At 43.5% G+C, this 15321-nt stretch overlaps 2 long non-coding RNA genes and 1 other non-coding gene across 3 annotated transcripts in view; 2 read left to right on the top strand and 1 right to left on the bottom strand.

The window, feature by feature from the left end:
- The window catches only part of LOC146401174 (uncharacterized), a 1049691-nt gene that overhangs the window by 696384 nt on the left and 337986 nt on the right, over window positions 1-15321 (bottom strand). The gene's annotated exons all lie outside the window — the stretch shown is intronic.
- LOC146401179 (uncharacterized) lies at window positions 8836-13692 on the top strand. The gene is made up of 2 exons (XR_014809628.1): window positions 8836-8918; window positions 10747-13692. It is a non-coding gene; the product is annotated as an uncharacterized LOC146401179 (long non-coding RNA).
- On the top strand, window positions 12457-12516 carry MIR7136 (microRNA mir-7136). Its single transcript, NR_128452.1, has one exon. It is a non-coding gene; the product is annotated as a microRNA mir-7136 (primary transcript).

Raw genomic sequence — 15321 nt, 5'->3', positions numbered from 1 at the left:
CCCGAACGCTCCCCCCGCCATTCAGGCTCCTCCGCTCCCTCCTGCCATGGCCGCCCAAACGCCACTTCCTTAGAGGAGGCCTTTCCTCGTCCTCTCTACTCACATTCTGACTTAGGTGCCCTTGCCAGGGGCTCGCATAATGTCCCATGCCTCCCACGTCACAGCAGTTACCACGTTTCATTGTAATTGCCATTTTAATGTTGTGGTACAGTACCTGGCCCACAGAAGATACTCAGTAAATACCTTTTGAATGGATAAGAGGAAAGAAGGGAGGGAGAGAAGCAAGAAATAGGGAAGAAAGGAAGGAAGGAAGGGAAAACAAACTCAGAAAAGAGGTAGCGCCTAAAGTGTCAATTTACATGTTTTCTACAGATGAAGTCGGAAGAAAGGGGAAAAAAAGACAAAAGAGTGTATTTAGAGAAAATGAACCATAGGCCAGGACAGAACCTGTACATTTGGAAAGGAGGAGGCAGGGGAGAAGGACGAGAGACACAGTAAAGGGAACACAGTAATTTCAAGGGTTAGAGAAAGCTGCGGGCAGAGAAGGACGGTGGGGAAACGAGAGGTTTCAGAAAGGAGACGTTAGAGTGGAACGGGGACGAGGATGGGGCCTGGGAAGGAGGGTTTTGGCTTCCACATCCAGGAAGCCTGCAGTTCGAGGAGTCAGAGAGAGAGCGGGGATGGACCTGTGCATGTGCGCCGAGAGTGGAGGTTCTGAGAAGCAGCAGGGGAGGGAGGAGGGAGAGGTGAGGGCAGCGCAGAGGCAGAACGGGTCGTGGACTTAGTCCCCATTCAGTGAGCCTAGGGAGATGTGAGATCCCTCCTAATCCATGAGGAGAAAGCCACAGGACCAGAAAGGGAAGACTCGGTGCTAGAAGAAAGCCAGTGGGTTTGTAGGAGGGCTCAAAGTCAAGGTCAGAGACAAAGGGCATTAGCCTTGGAGAGGAAGAGCGGCAGGAAGGAGGGGAAGACTGGTGAGGGTAGCAAGTAGGTCAGAGAGGTGGACGCCCCCTCCAGATGAGGTAAGGTCATTTGCTGAGCCAGGGGGTCAGGGAGGAGGGGCAGCAGAGGTGGGACTAGGTTTAGCAGGAGTGGAAACAGTGTAAAATCCCTCTCTGGTTAAATAGGAAAGAATCTTGATATGTGCAGGAGGTCTGGACCCCAAAGAGCCCTTAAAATACAGCACACAGGCCCTGGAGGCTCACTCCTTTCCAACAGCCCTTGAAAGTCCAGGAGAAAGTGCACCCAAAGGGCTCTTCTGAGCAAAGGAAAAGACGTTGCATCCTTTCCAAGAATGGTGCTGAGCTAGTAGAATAGCCAGGATGACCAGGTTGCTGCCTGCAGGATGGCGGGCCCGCTCTGCCACCTCCGCCTGGTGCCTGACCTGTCTAGCTTTCACTGGGCAGCTGCTCCCTCTCTCCAGCTCTGAGGATCTTGGGAGTTGTGATCCTGGTCACGGTCATGGCTGGAGTCAGGGAACTCCCCATGTGAGGGTACAACTGAGGGTGCCCTGGAAATTCCTTACTCCTTGGGAACAGCGTGCTGCCTGTGTCACTATTAGAGACTTGCCTTTGAACTCACAAGAAGCAGAGAAGCACAGTAAAGCAGAGGCCTTTCAGAGTGGTCACTCGTGGATGGGCTTAGACGCATGCTGCCTCCGAAAAATTAGCCGATATCAGCCATCCCAGGAAAGGAGAGTGGCACGAGGTCACTGGCACAGGCCAAGTGGATGTGCTGCAGCAGCGAAGACTTCTGGACAGCAAGACCCCTTGGGATTTTAGGATGGGGGGGGGAAATGGTGATGAGAAACCCACAGAAAGAGGAGGTAGAGTGGAACAAAAGGAACGCAGCACCAAGACAACACTTCATATGCTCCGTGGCCTTACCCAGAGTTGCCTTTATTTGGGGGAAAGTGGAGTCTTTGAGAAAGAACCCATTATCAGAGAATTTTGCGGAACACAGAGTGGGAGTGGTTCGGTTTCTTCTGTCAAAAAAATCCACCCCACCATATGGAATAAAGTCAGGGAGTGCTGGAGTGAGACTGGAAAGTGTGAGACTCAGGGAGGGCTGCACAGGGATCCTCGCCCTCTGGCTTATCCTGCGCTCTACGCCTCGTCTCCCCTCAGGCGGACAGTCCGCAGTTTCCGCAAGCTCCTCCCTTTCCTGAGAATTCAGTTTTCTTGAGCACGTAACATGTGCTCTCTCATTTAATCCTCCCTGCGAGGAGGGTACCCGTATCCTTCCCATTACACAGATGAGGAAATTGAGGCCCAGACAAATTAAGTAACTTGTCCAAAGTCACTCATAGAGTAAGTCGCAGAGTCCAGACTCAGATTCAGGACGATATAACTGAAATCTATGCTCTCAACTGGAAGCCTCTTCGCCTTTCAGTGCTGCCTTTTCCTGGATACAGTGAGGAAACGAGAAGGAAGAAAGGACGGAGGAGGAAGGAAGGGAAGCAGAGAGGGAGGGGTCTGCCTGGGAACATTTCGAGAATTGAGAAATGCCTCTGCAGACACATTGCAGTAGGCCAGGAGTGCAAGAGCCAAGCTTCAGAACCATCCAGTCCAGAAAGATGAGCTCCTGGGCCCCGAGGCCCCCAAAGTATATACCACAAACTTGGATATTTTTTCCTCTGGTTTATCCCCCCACCTCTTCCCGCCCTTCCAAGTATTAGTAGCACAACATTCTTCCGATAATTTTTCCTTTTAAAGGAGATACAACTCTTACGAAAAGGTCAACCAGCTAAAAATATTTTGCTCCGATTTTCCATGCGCTTTTCTGCATGATTTCTTTGCTTCCAGTCTTGCCTTGGAGAAACAACTGGAACAGTTTCCACCCACAGAGAGCCATTTTCCAGGCACTGGTGCCAAGGTTTCTCTTCTGCTTGTTCCTTCCCTGCTTTACCCCTTTTGGTCTTATCAGTGACTTTCCGAAGAACCAAAGGAAAAATTTTATTTTTAAGGGAGAAACATTGCTTTGACATTTAAAGCCAAAGGCCCCAAGTTCCTTTTTAGTAAATCCCTCTGCAAAAGCAAAAGCAGGGCATGATTGCCTGTGAGTTATTGAAATGAGCGTTTCCCGGCGGCGGGGGTGTGGGCAGGGCCTCCAGGTGCCACAGAGCACCTACCTGTGGACAGCTCGGCTGCTGTGCACCAGACAGACATCCAGGTAGATGGATTTGAGAGGTGCAGGTCCCCTCACCCTGAGCCCCGAGACCTGCAAGTAGAGCGTTCCTATGAAACCTTTCATAAGCTGCTTCCAAAGGGATGCAAAAGTAGAGCTAAAGCACCAATGCTATTTTGATTTTTTGCCTTTATTCTTAATAGCAAAAATCCTTTTCAGATTTCTTTCAGTTCGTGAAAGCAGGTACAGGTAGACCTCAGAGATATTGTGGGTTCGGTCCCAGACCATCACAATAAAGCAAGTCACACAGGTTTTTTGGCTTCGCAGCGCCTATACAAGTTATGTTTACACTGCACTGCAGTCTGTTAAGTGTGTGGTAGGATTGCGTTTAAAAAACATCTTATTTTAAAAATACTTTCTTGCTAAAAAATACTAACCATAATCTTACCCTTCACCGAGCGATAGCAGGAACATCCAAGATCGCTGATCCCAGACACCGTGACAAACATAATAATAATGAAAAAGTTTGAAATAGTATGAGAATTACCAAAATGTGACACGGAGACATGAAGTGAACAAATGCTCTTGGGAGAATGGTGCCAATAGTCTTACCTCCCCATTGGAATCATCCCTGTACCTGTCCTGAGGGTTCCCTCCTGAGCAGAGTCAGCCTTAGGGTCTTTAACAAGCGTCAGGAATCATTTTTCATTAACACATTCTTCCACCAAACCCACTGTGCTGGGGGCAGGGCGACCTGGCTGGGGTCCTTTGGCCAGGCATCCTGAGGCCATGGGCCCTGAGGGGAAGCAGGGTCCCCAAATAAGGACCAGGCTCGCCCACATCCCAGTTGTGCCTGCAGCTAGCCCTTGAACTCGAGCTGTCAGATTCTCTTCATATCCAATTAAACTTTGAACCTGTCAAGGAGGATTTTTGGTTTGGGTGGGGTTTTTTTCCTCCATTTAAAAATTTAAATATGAAAAGCAGTCTTTGTTGTTATTTTCCTTGTTTCAAGGTCTTTGATGTTTTGAGAATATCTTTCAGGCCAAAAGCAGGAAGTTCTTATAAGATGCAGAAACCTGAAAGACCAGGAGTGAGTGGTAGAAAGTAGAGGCATCCCGGGAAAGGTGGAAGTAAAAGATGGGTTCTGTTTGTTTTTAGCCTGTTTCCCTCAGGATCGACTCCTCCCATATGGAGCTTCCTGTTAGCACCATACTCTCCCCAGAGTTTTTGGAACTGAGGAAAGATCCTATGATCTATCCTGGGCACACCAAAGTTTTACAGGCAGAAAGAAAAAGGCCATAGAGGCTGAGATAGAGATGAAGGTATTTGCTGAATACCTTCAAAGAACGGAATCAGAACAAGAATCTCCAGCTCAGCTCAGCAGAGCCAAGGAGAGTGCTCTGATTTAAAAGAAGCCTTTTGGGTTTTTGTTTGTTTGTTTGTTTGTTTGTTTGTTTGTTTGTTTTGGCTTTGCCTGAAGCATGCAGAAGTTCCAGACCAGGGATTGAACCCGTGCCACAGCAGTGACAATGCTGAATCCTTACCTGCTAGACCCCCAGGGAGCTCCCCAAAGACTTTCTTTAAATTCAAGTACAGTTGATTTACAATATTATGTTCATTTCAGGTGTACAGCAAAGTGATTCAGTTTTTTTTTCAGATTATATTTCATTATAGGCTATTACAGGATATTGAGTACAGTTCCCTTTGCTATATAGTAAATCTTTGTTGCTTATCTAGTTTATGTTTAGTAGTTTGTGTCTGTCAATCCCAGGGCTTTTTCATCAGTTCACCTCATTTGAATCCTGAGATTCTGAAGATTGATTTACACTGGGGATTCTGTGAAGAAATAACCTAATGGTTGTATTTGGTAATTTGCAAATAAGCCACTTAGTTGGCATTTTGTTGCTGCTGGGGAAGGAGCTCCTGCTATTCCCCTGCCTGTGATAATCAGGTGGCACAGTGAGCCGAGGATTCAAATGTCAGCTCACTGTGGAAACTAAGGGAACTCACTCTCAGGGCTCCTTCACTTACGGGCGTGCCTGGTGGGGAGGCAGCCACCCCCATATCAACATGGAGTGCAGATAGAATCACCCGACTCTGCGCATTTCATGAAAATACTGCAGCTGGTGCCATCTCAGTCTAGAGGTGAAATTCAAAACATGAATATATTATATATGTGTATTATCAGTGTACACGTATACATACAGTTGGTCCTCTGTGTCCTGGAGCTCTGAATCCAGGGATTCAACCAACAGTGGATCCAAAATACTCTGAGAAAAAATCCTAGAAAGTTCCCCAAAGCAAAACTTGAATTTGCTGCATGTGGACAACTATATACATTCCATCTACATTGTATCTACAACTATTTACACAGGATTTACATTGTATTAGTTACTACAAGTAACCTAGAGATGATTTAAAGTATAAGGGAGAATGTGCATAGGTTAGATGCAAATAGTGTGCACTTTTATTTATGAGGGTCTTGAGTATTCTTGGATTTTGGTATGGCTCTATTGTATATGCATTATGCATGCACATGTATTCATATATACATACATTTAAACTTTTTATTTGAAATAATTTCAGTTACAGAAAATTGCTAAAATTACACAGAGAACTCTCATACATTCTTTACCCAGATAATCCAGATTTTAACATTGATCCATATGTGCTTTGCATTCATTCTCTGTCTTTGTGCATATAATTATTAATATAATTTATAAATAGCAGTATAATGTATATAATTAACATTAATATTAATATGAGTCAGTTGCATATAGTATTCCTCTTTACCTCTGAATATACCAGTGTTTGCCTGAGAACAAAGATGCATCTTATATACCCATGGTATAGATATCCCAGCCAGGAAATTTAACATCGTTATGATACTGTTATCTAATCTACAGTTCATAAAGTATGCCTATAATGCATCCCCAAAGTCTTAGTTGCTTTAAACTATTTAATGTTTAAATAAAACAAATAAAAATGTTTTATTCACTCCAGATATCATTCATGAGGCCCTTCCCACCAATTTAAACTAAGAACAAATTATTTGCTCCATAAATTATTTCTCGATCTAGCTATGTTTGCTTATCTCTTAGCACTGAAAGCCTCTATACCTGTTTCTAAATCCAGGAAGAAAGTCTGACAGTCCTGCTGGTATCAAGTTGATTTGAAAGATATTTTAGAGAGTTACTGCCGTGGCTCAGCAGAAACAAACCCTAGTACCCATGAGGACGCAGGTTCGATCCCTGCCCTCACTCAGTAGGTTAAGGATCCGGCGTTGCCGTGAGCTGTGCTGTAGGTTGCAGATGCTGCTTGGATCCCGTGTTGCTGTGGCTGTAGCCAGAAGCTACTGCTCCAATTCGACCCCTAGCCTGGGAACTTCCATGGGCTACATGTGCAGCCCTAAAAGAAAAAGACAAAAAAAAAAAAAGATATTTTATTTTAAATGCAATTAATCAGTAGGAAAATTAAAGAGGTAAAATATAGCCTTTAAAGTTTTAGCAGGATTTGGGCTTCTCGGGCACGCAAGAATGAAAATGTGGACTAGAAGTGTTCTTATGGAAATAACTCCAGTCTCCATAAGACCAGGAAATGCACAGTCAACAACCACAGCAGAAGCCCACAGCAAGAGTCACTAACACAAGTACAGAACCATCTGCTCCAAGGTTCTTTCTTCTTAAAGGGAAGGGGAGAGTGAGTATTCCTGTGTGTGTGTGTGTGTGTGTGCACGTGTGCGTGCTCATTTCATAATAATGTAACACAGATATTGTATCAATACTGCCTACTTACCCTCAGCCACACCGGATCTTACCTCCCCTTCTTCCATGTCTTTGCAAGAGGTGTCTTAGCAGGTCAGGGCTTTTCCCCAACTGTCAATCAATCCCTGGCTCATTCTCTCTGCCCTCCCCCCGCTCCCGCTCCCTCTCTCCCTCTTCCCTCCCTCTGCTCTGGCTTTTCTCCTTCTGACCTGGAGCTTCTCAAGTCTTTTCCTGGGAGCCAAGTCCAGGTACTCCTCACCTGGAACGGGCTGCAGTGGTGGGTGTGCTGTGTGGGGGGAGGTGGAACAGGAGGGTCAGAGACGAGGGACCAAGTGGACCCGTGAGGAAGGAGCTACCACATGAGGAGAAAATGAGGCCTCAGTCCAGAAGCAGAGAGAGCCCGGGTCGACCGGAGGGGGATAAAATTAATTTTGTAAAATCCCAACGTGTAGAGATGGGAGAGAAACAGCATACCAGAGGACATAAATACATTTCTGGCCAGTAATAGCTATTGGCTTAACGTCTTATGGTTTCAAATAAACTCTCACACATAAGAATTTGCTTTACTTCTGTGCAGTGCCTTGAGCCCCAGGCAGTGTCCTGATTAGAGACATTTCAGAGAATACCCATCAGGCTTCCCCTCTCCCAATTAACTTCAAAAAGAAGAAAGGGAGAAGCTACAAAGGGAATTTTAGTTTTCCAGCTCTAGGCAAAAACGGCCGGGTTGGGGTCAGTTGGTTTCACCGCTCTCTGACTGGCTTCTTTGCATGGGAAGTAACTGGGCAGATTGGGTTTCCAGAAGTCCTGATCCCAGAGCCAGTCCAGGTGGCTGCTTCTGGCATTGACGACAGCAGACACGAATGCTAATGAGGAGAATGGAGACACACACGGGCTCAATGGCAACCAAAATAACAACAACTCAAGAAGAAAAAATAAGGTAGCAGCATGGTTCTCTCTGTTGTGGGCAATTAGGGCAGCGTGGGTACAGGGATCCTGCGAGGGGCAAGGGGATGACCAGGCAGCATGCCCGTCAGTGTTGCTGGAAAACTGCAGCTCAGAATGAGCCCCAAGTGCACGGCTTTGTTAAGCACGTCTGCAGCCCATTTTATTCCAACAGCACCGACACTTTACAAGAATTGTACTGGTCAAGCCTCACAACAAATTGAGATAGATTTGAAATCATTTCATACGTGAGGAAACGGAGGTTCCGAGAGATTAGGTAACTTTCTCAAGCTCATAAGTGGCAATAGTAGGTGGGGAGTAGATCGAGGATTCTGACTCAGAAGCTCTTATTCTTTCCCACTAATTCGTGGGAAACAGACACAAGGATGTAAAAGCAGTGACTGTGCCCCGTCACTCACCTGCCACTAATTTCACATAGAAGTGCACTTTTCCTTCTCAGAGAGTTTCAGTGGCTTCCCTCTGCCTTTGGATAAAATTCAAGTCCATGTGTCTGGTTCAGGGCCCTTACATCTAATGTGCATTTGCCTTTCACCGTCTCCCACTTCAGCCTCACCTGTCTGTAACTCACTTCACATGTCCTGACCCCTCACCTGGGTTTCTGTGGTTCTCTCATCTGAACTATCCACATCCATCCTGCTCTTCACCATGAGCCGCCGCTTCTGCCGTTAGAAAGACCCTTCAGGGCTGTCCTCTTGCCAAGTCACCTGACCTTCCCAGCCCCTGGGGGTCTCTTCCTTTGCTGAAATGCTGTGACATGTAGCCTGCACCTTTCACTGGACATTTGCCAAATGCAACCTTGGATTTTTATGTAAGGGTCCCATTGACTGTGACTCACTTCAGCTTAGCCCATAAATAATAGCACATGCCATTCAGGGAGCCTGGGCCCAGGAAGCCTGAGATGGATGTAAGTTAGGAAACTCCTGGCACAGACCTGTCAAGCATGACTTCCTAGGGCTGGGATGGTACTAGAGTCCAGAGGACAAGCAAAGGATGAGGAACCAGAAAGTCAGCGGACATTGGAGGCCAGGAAGGAGTAACACTGGGAAATTGGGATTAAACACTCAGGTAAGGAGTCCCCGTTGTAGCCCAGTGGGTTAAGGACCCATCATTATCTCTGTGAGGATGTGGGTTCAATCCTTGGCCTTGCCCAGTGGGTTAAGGATCTGGCATTGCCACAAGCTGCAGCATAGGTCACAGCTGCAGCTCCCATCTGGTGGTGTAGGCCTGCAGCTGCAGATCCTATTTAACCCCTGACCTGGGAATTTCCACATGCCACAGGTGTGGCTATAAAAAAGAAAAAACAAAACAAAACTCAGGTTAAAACTTAGATAACAAAACCGTGCTTCAGATTGAATGTGGTTGAGCCAGAGATCTTTGGGGCGGGGTCACCAGGTAGAATTTTTTTCTTTTCTTTTTTTTTTTTTTTTTTTTTTTTTGTCTTTTTGTCTTTTTAGGGCCGCACCCACAGCATATGGAGGTTCCCAGGCTAAGGGTTGAATTGGAACCGCAGCTGCCAGCCTACACCACAGCCACAGCAATGCAGGATCCATCCGAGCTGCATTTGCGAGCTACACCACAGCTCATGGCAACACTGAATCCTTAACCCACTGAGCAAGGCCAGGGATCGAACCTGTGTCCTCATGGATGCTGGTCAGATTAATTTCCACTGAGTCACTATGGGAAGGAGCTCCAATAGATAGAATTGTTTTAAAATATGCTTGGAAATAACTTTTCAGAAAGCTGCAAGAATCAGCTAGTGAGATTTCTCTTATGGCAATACACATTTTTTAGAGAGTAGGCTTTGTTTCCTAACTCAAAGCTTTTCAAAGTCTTTGGTATGCTTTTGTGAGTTGTGAATCTTGTAAGACAAGAATATAGAAGGTAAGTTTGGTAAAACTTACCCTGCCAGTGAATTCTTTTTCTCGAGAGCCTCTCCCAACACACTTAATACATGTGACTTACTTTAGTCTGACCCATGTTTCATTGCTGCTTTAAAAGTGATAAGCCTGGGGAATGTTAGAGAGATCGGACTTTAAATTTGTCACTGTGTAAAAAGCCAGGGTTATTGGTAGCTCTGGACACAAGGACGTGCCCAGACTAGATTAGTAACAGCCAAGACAACTGTAGAATCTTTTGAGGTGTACATATAAAACTGGAACCTCACCAAATGATTTGATATATTTATCAAGTTGACAACTGATATTTTCCAATAGTAAAGATACTGAATGGATATAGAAGAAAAACAAATTAATTTTTAGCTTGATTGTCTTCATTTTAGCTAATAGGAAAAGTGACAGCTTTAGTGACAGAACCTATTGGAAGGGTTTATTTTGTTAACTTTGGGGACTGTTCTTTGAAAAAATCTTACCTACTTGATCCCTCTTAATTCTCCATCTACTCTGCCTAAAGCAATCCTTTGACCCTTGACCACCTCTGCCCCCTTCTGGAGATGGCGAGTAAAGACAAAGTTTATATCCGTTTGAGAAAGAAATGCTTTAAAATATAAAGAGGTATTGGCAAAGTGGTACACATTTCAGCATCAGGCAAAAATTCTTTCGGCATTACCTGCCAGTTTATTGTCTCTGCCTCTTGTCCCCTCCAATGGAGGGGTTGACACAGTGGTCTTTATTTGTGGGCACCATTGTAATCCAAATTTCTGTTCAAGCTTTTAATAGTTTCCCCAGTACAGTTTCAGATATCACAAACGGATTCCTGATGTCATGTGTGGATGTGTTTCTACTTGATCCTGATTCTGAGGTTAATCAGCATATGCCGTTCATTTTTTCCATCACAGCCAACAAACCTGCTACTGACATAGTGCAGGCCCCAGCCTACAGATGTAAATCACAGCTTCCCATTCCAGTGATACTAACATTACACTTTTTTCTTTCAGTCTGTTTTGGATTCAGGACATCCAGGAAGACTTAAATGTTTTGCTTTGACTTGGGAACTTGTCCTGCCCAGATAATTGGGGGTGTGCAGAAACCAGTTAAGGTGACACAAGAGTCTCTGAAAATCATGCTGTTTTATTTACAAAAGAAATAACCAGCTTAGTTAAGCAAAATCTTGGAAAACAGTTAAATATGATGGCACCTCTACTGATAAGTGCATTCTGTCAACACTGGCTGGTAACTCTTATTACTGAAGATTCACAAGGAAGATTTTTTCTTCTATTTTCCTTCTTTTTTTTTTTTTTTTTTTCTTTCCATCTTTTTAGGGCTGCATCCGAGGCATAGGGAGGTTCCCAGGCTAGAGATGAAATCAGAGCTGTAGCCGCTGGCCTACACCACAGCAATGCCAGATCCTTAGCCCACTAAGTGAGGCCAGGGGTCAAATCTGCATTCTCATGAATACTAGTCAGATTCATTTCCGCTGAGCCACAAAGGAAAGTCCTCTATTTTCCTCATCGATCCAGTTCAGGAAGGCAAGTAAGATATTTCTGATAGAAGAAAAAATGTTTAACGCCCTGGTAAGATTTTGAGTGAACACATTTGGGCCTTTCTACATCCTTTCTTAAAAAGTTTCAAGCCAAAGCATTGTAGCAGGAGAATGAGCCAGTCGTGGGTTACCCAGGAAGTGATCAGTTTCCACAGGGATCTTGTCAGGCCTCTAAGGATTTACATGAGGCCACACAACTAGGCTGCCAGGGCCACTTGAGGTCTGCTCTTATTATTAGCATTTGTCTGAAGATCTGCCCAGGTCTCATGGGAGACCTATAAATGGCTTTTTTTTTTTTTTTTTCTCCAAGCATTTTTACCTTTCCTCCAAATAAAAACAAATTGTGAGGATAAAATGAGATTATAGATGTGTAAATGGCTTGAGAGTGAAAGTTGAATACAAACATTGTTAAAAGGATTATCTTGTCAATAATACAGACTTTATACAGTTCCTCCAAATATTTGTTTAAAAACACAAGTTATACTTTAGATTTGAAATTTTATCCCTTCTCAGTCACCTTGCAAAAGTTTCCAAGTTTAGCAAGCTTCAAATAAGAAATCTAAGGATGGACTAAAGCTTAAAACTATAATAGATATAGCAGATGTCAAGTTCAAAGTGCCAAACTGGTCCCCGGTCTAAAAAAAGGTCAAGAATAACACACCCTCACTGATGTTGTCCCATTGAAAGTTTCAACCTGCATTTAAGAGAAGACAGAAGAAGTTAATCTATTTCCATGTATTGCAAGAGAAGTTGTCATGGAGAGATGAAGTCTAATATGAGATCTCCTGTGCACAAGGGTCAGAACCAGAGGAGCTGACCCAGGTCTGACACCTTCCCACTCAGACACAGGCACAGGGCTTTCGAAAGGCTCAAATCTCGCAAAGTCATCGTTCCCTCGAATTTCTGCACCTTCTCCTATTTTCCACATCAAAGTTAACACAAGTGTTTTCCTATTTCATATCCTGGAGTCACCCCCTGGTACCGATTCCCACAAAAAAAATTAAAAAAAAAAAATAAGTGAAGGGGGCAGGAGAGGTGTCATTTTATGGAAATCTGTTTGGTCCCTTCTCTGGTCTCCTAAATTCAGTCCTGATTTCTTTAAGACCCAGAGTGCATGTCTGTCTCCTTGGCCTCTCCAGACCATGCTGAGTCCTGAGACATCGCTTCTGGTCCAGACACTGTGGAGCTGAAGAGACCAACACTTCTCAGTGTTTGAACCAGAAGCTCTGTCTGCAGAACAATCAACAAAGCCGAGGAGCCCACATGCAACAGGATGTGAGGTGGATGCTGACTATGTGCACAGCTGACGGGCGAGTCACAGCCGTCTTTCAAGGGAAATTTTGTTGGCTGCTTTGGCTTCCTCATCTTGTACATATTGGCTTTAGAGAATGCGAGGAATTTGCTAGCTGAGCAAGTTTATCTACTCTGTTTTCTAACAAGACTCTTTTCCACTGAGGTATGTTTCTGAAAAATTCCCTCAGCCGACTTTGCTGCCAAAGCAGCACACAGTTCAGTGGGACAGTTTAAAACGGAAACATATCCTCTCTAAAAAAATCCCTGCTTCTTTATAGAAAGAGACTTTGGACTAGAGGTATCTGAACTGACTATCAGAACTCCTGCCACGTCTAGAACAACATCATCCTTCGATGTGCATGTGATTCACCAGAGGAAGAAGCCAATGGGACGGGTATTTGCGGAGCACCCACTGCAGCATGAGATGTTATCCTCATTTACTGATGAGAAAAGAAAACTGAAGATTGCAGAGTAAAATAACTTGACCAAGTTAAAATCCTAAGTGGCAGAACAGGAATGTATGACTAAGTCTCAGGAACAAGACCGACTGTGTATTCCTTTTATCCCAACAAGTCGACACACTATGCAACTAAAAACCACTAAAGGACAGGTGGTTAAAGACCATTGTGCATTCAATTTGAACACAAATTTATGACAAATGCATAAATCAAGGTCCAGATTAACGGCTTGCCAAAAATATCATTTGTAAATAATCCCTGAACCTTGTATCTTAACATTCTTCGCAAAAGTGTTAACATGGAAATTCTTGATTTTTCTTGTATTTAATTTGCTAATGCGTAATTTTTAATCAGAAAAAAAATTAACATTTTATGTATCCTATGGAACTGGGTCCAGAAGTACTGACTGGTTTAATCAGGGTTGGTTCACAGATAAGAATGACCAAGACAAAAGCAAGGGGAAAATAAAATAGAACCACTACGCCATCTAGTGATGAAACTCTCACTTTGCAAGAAAATCACCTAATGCAATTCCATTTTGCAAATCAGTCCCCAGAACTCTGAACGTGAAGAATATTCATAAAAGTGGCCAAAAGAAAAATGTCTGGTAACAATGAATAATGGAAAATTAAAAGCAGATAAACAAGAAAGGTAAAATGGGATAGACTCCTCTGTTCAGATTCCATTAAAAGCTGGACGTGTACCCCAATTCTGCTTCTCAAAGATCTGGCATAGGCCCTGATTCCTTTTCTCTTTGTATCCCAAGACTTATGATTTTATGAATTAACAAGGGTTCAATTTCAAAACATAGATGACGCAAGTATCTATTTGCTAAGTCTGAGATGTTCTTCCTCAACAGGAATTCATTCTCCATCAAAAAGCTCAGTATGACTGAACATCTTACTCCTAGATTACCTTTTCTTATGGTCTTGTTCTAAATAGGTGACAATAAATCTGAAATTCAGTGCTTTCTTTCAGTGCTCAGTGATTATTAAAATAGCCAAAGACAGCTTACCTGTTACAAAAATATTATAAAAATATTACTTCAAGAGCCAAGGAGAACAAAAGCCAAACAGAACATTTCTTTTTAATCTCAAGATTTATATTTTGTTCAAGAACTTTTTAAGACTCATGGTCAGGAAGGAAATATATTTAATTTTATAATTCTTATGTTGAATGAAGAAGTTATCTAGAAGAAAATACATTTCCGCGTAGTAATTACATGGAATATGTCAGTATATCTGAAAAAAAAATGTTTACTTCCACATTCCTTGCACTATTTTTAAAATTAAGCAAGTTTTTATTCCGGCAAGGTTTGTAACAATTACAGTTTCTGTTTCTGTTGGCCCCAATCTCTTCTCAGATTCAGGAGAATAATGGAGTCTAGCTGGGTACCTAGTTCCATCCCTTAGAGGTTCCTAACAAAAATTCAAATCCTAAACATACATTTGGCAATGCAAATCCTAAACTGATAATTTTTCAGATCCCTGCAATGCCATCTGGTCTTTTGCCAATGATGAGATCATGTCTCATTACAGATAAGAGCTCCCAGAATATTTTGTAGAATCCAACATAGCACAGTGAGGGAAAAACACAGGTAACAGAGTAAGCAAACCCCAGCTCAGCATTATTAGCTGGGTGACCTCGTTCCTCACCTTCTCTGATCCTCAGATGCTTCATTTGTAAAGTGAGGGATTACCTTTATAATCCTTAGTATATCCCTTTAGTTTGAAAGGATACCACAATTGTTAAAGAATATCTATGAAGTTAACAGATACTAAGCACTCAATAAATAGAAGTCATTTAGTAATAAAAGTGATAGTATGCTCTTTGAAACAGTATCTCTTTGAAGCAGGTGCTTATGTGTCTCGTACTGGTCTTCCGTAAAACTATAAATTAGGTCAACTTTGTCTTTTAGACTTCTTGCTAACCTTTACAGTGCTACCTCCTGATTCTGATGGGTTTGTTTGTTTGTTTGTTTGTTTTGCTTTTAGGGCTGCACCTCCAGCATATGGAGGTTCTGAGGCTAGGGGTTGAATCAGAGCTACAGCTGCAGGCCTACACCACAGCTCATGGAAATACCGGATCCCTGACCCACTGAGTGAGGCCAGGGATCGAACCTGAGTCCTCATGGACACTAGTCATACTTGTTTCCGCTGCGCCACAATGGGAACTCCCTGATCCTGATGTTAAAACTGGCCCAGAAAACCTGACAAAAGGGTTATGAGGAAACACTTGCATCTATAGTGAATGAGTTGAAAAATACGTTGTCAAGAATC

Source organism: Sus scrofa, chromosome 7, assembly GCF_054392235.1.
Source record: "Sus scrofa isolate SSC_HxYL_T2T_F1_AM1 chromosome 7, Sscrofa_HxYL_maternal_Yorkshire_Landrace_v2.0, whole genome shotgun sequence".
NCBI lineage: Eukaryota > Metazoa > Chordata > Mammalia > Artiodactyla > Suidae > Sus > Sus scrofa.
The sequence above is the reverse complement of the archived record's forward strand: the minus strand, read 5'-3'. Positions and strand labels throughout refer to the sequence as shown.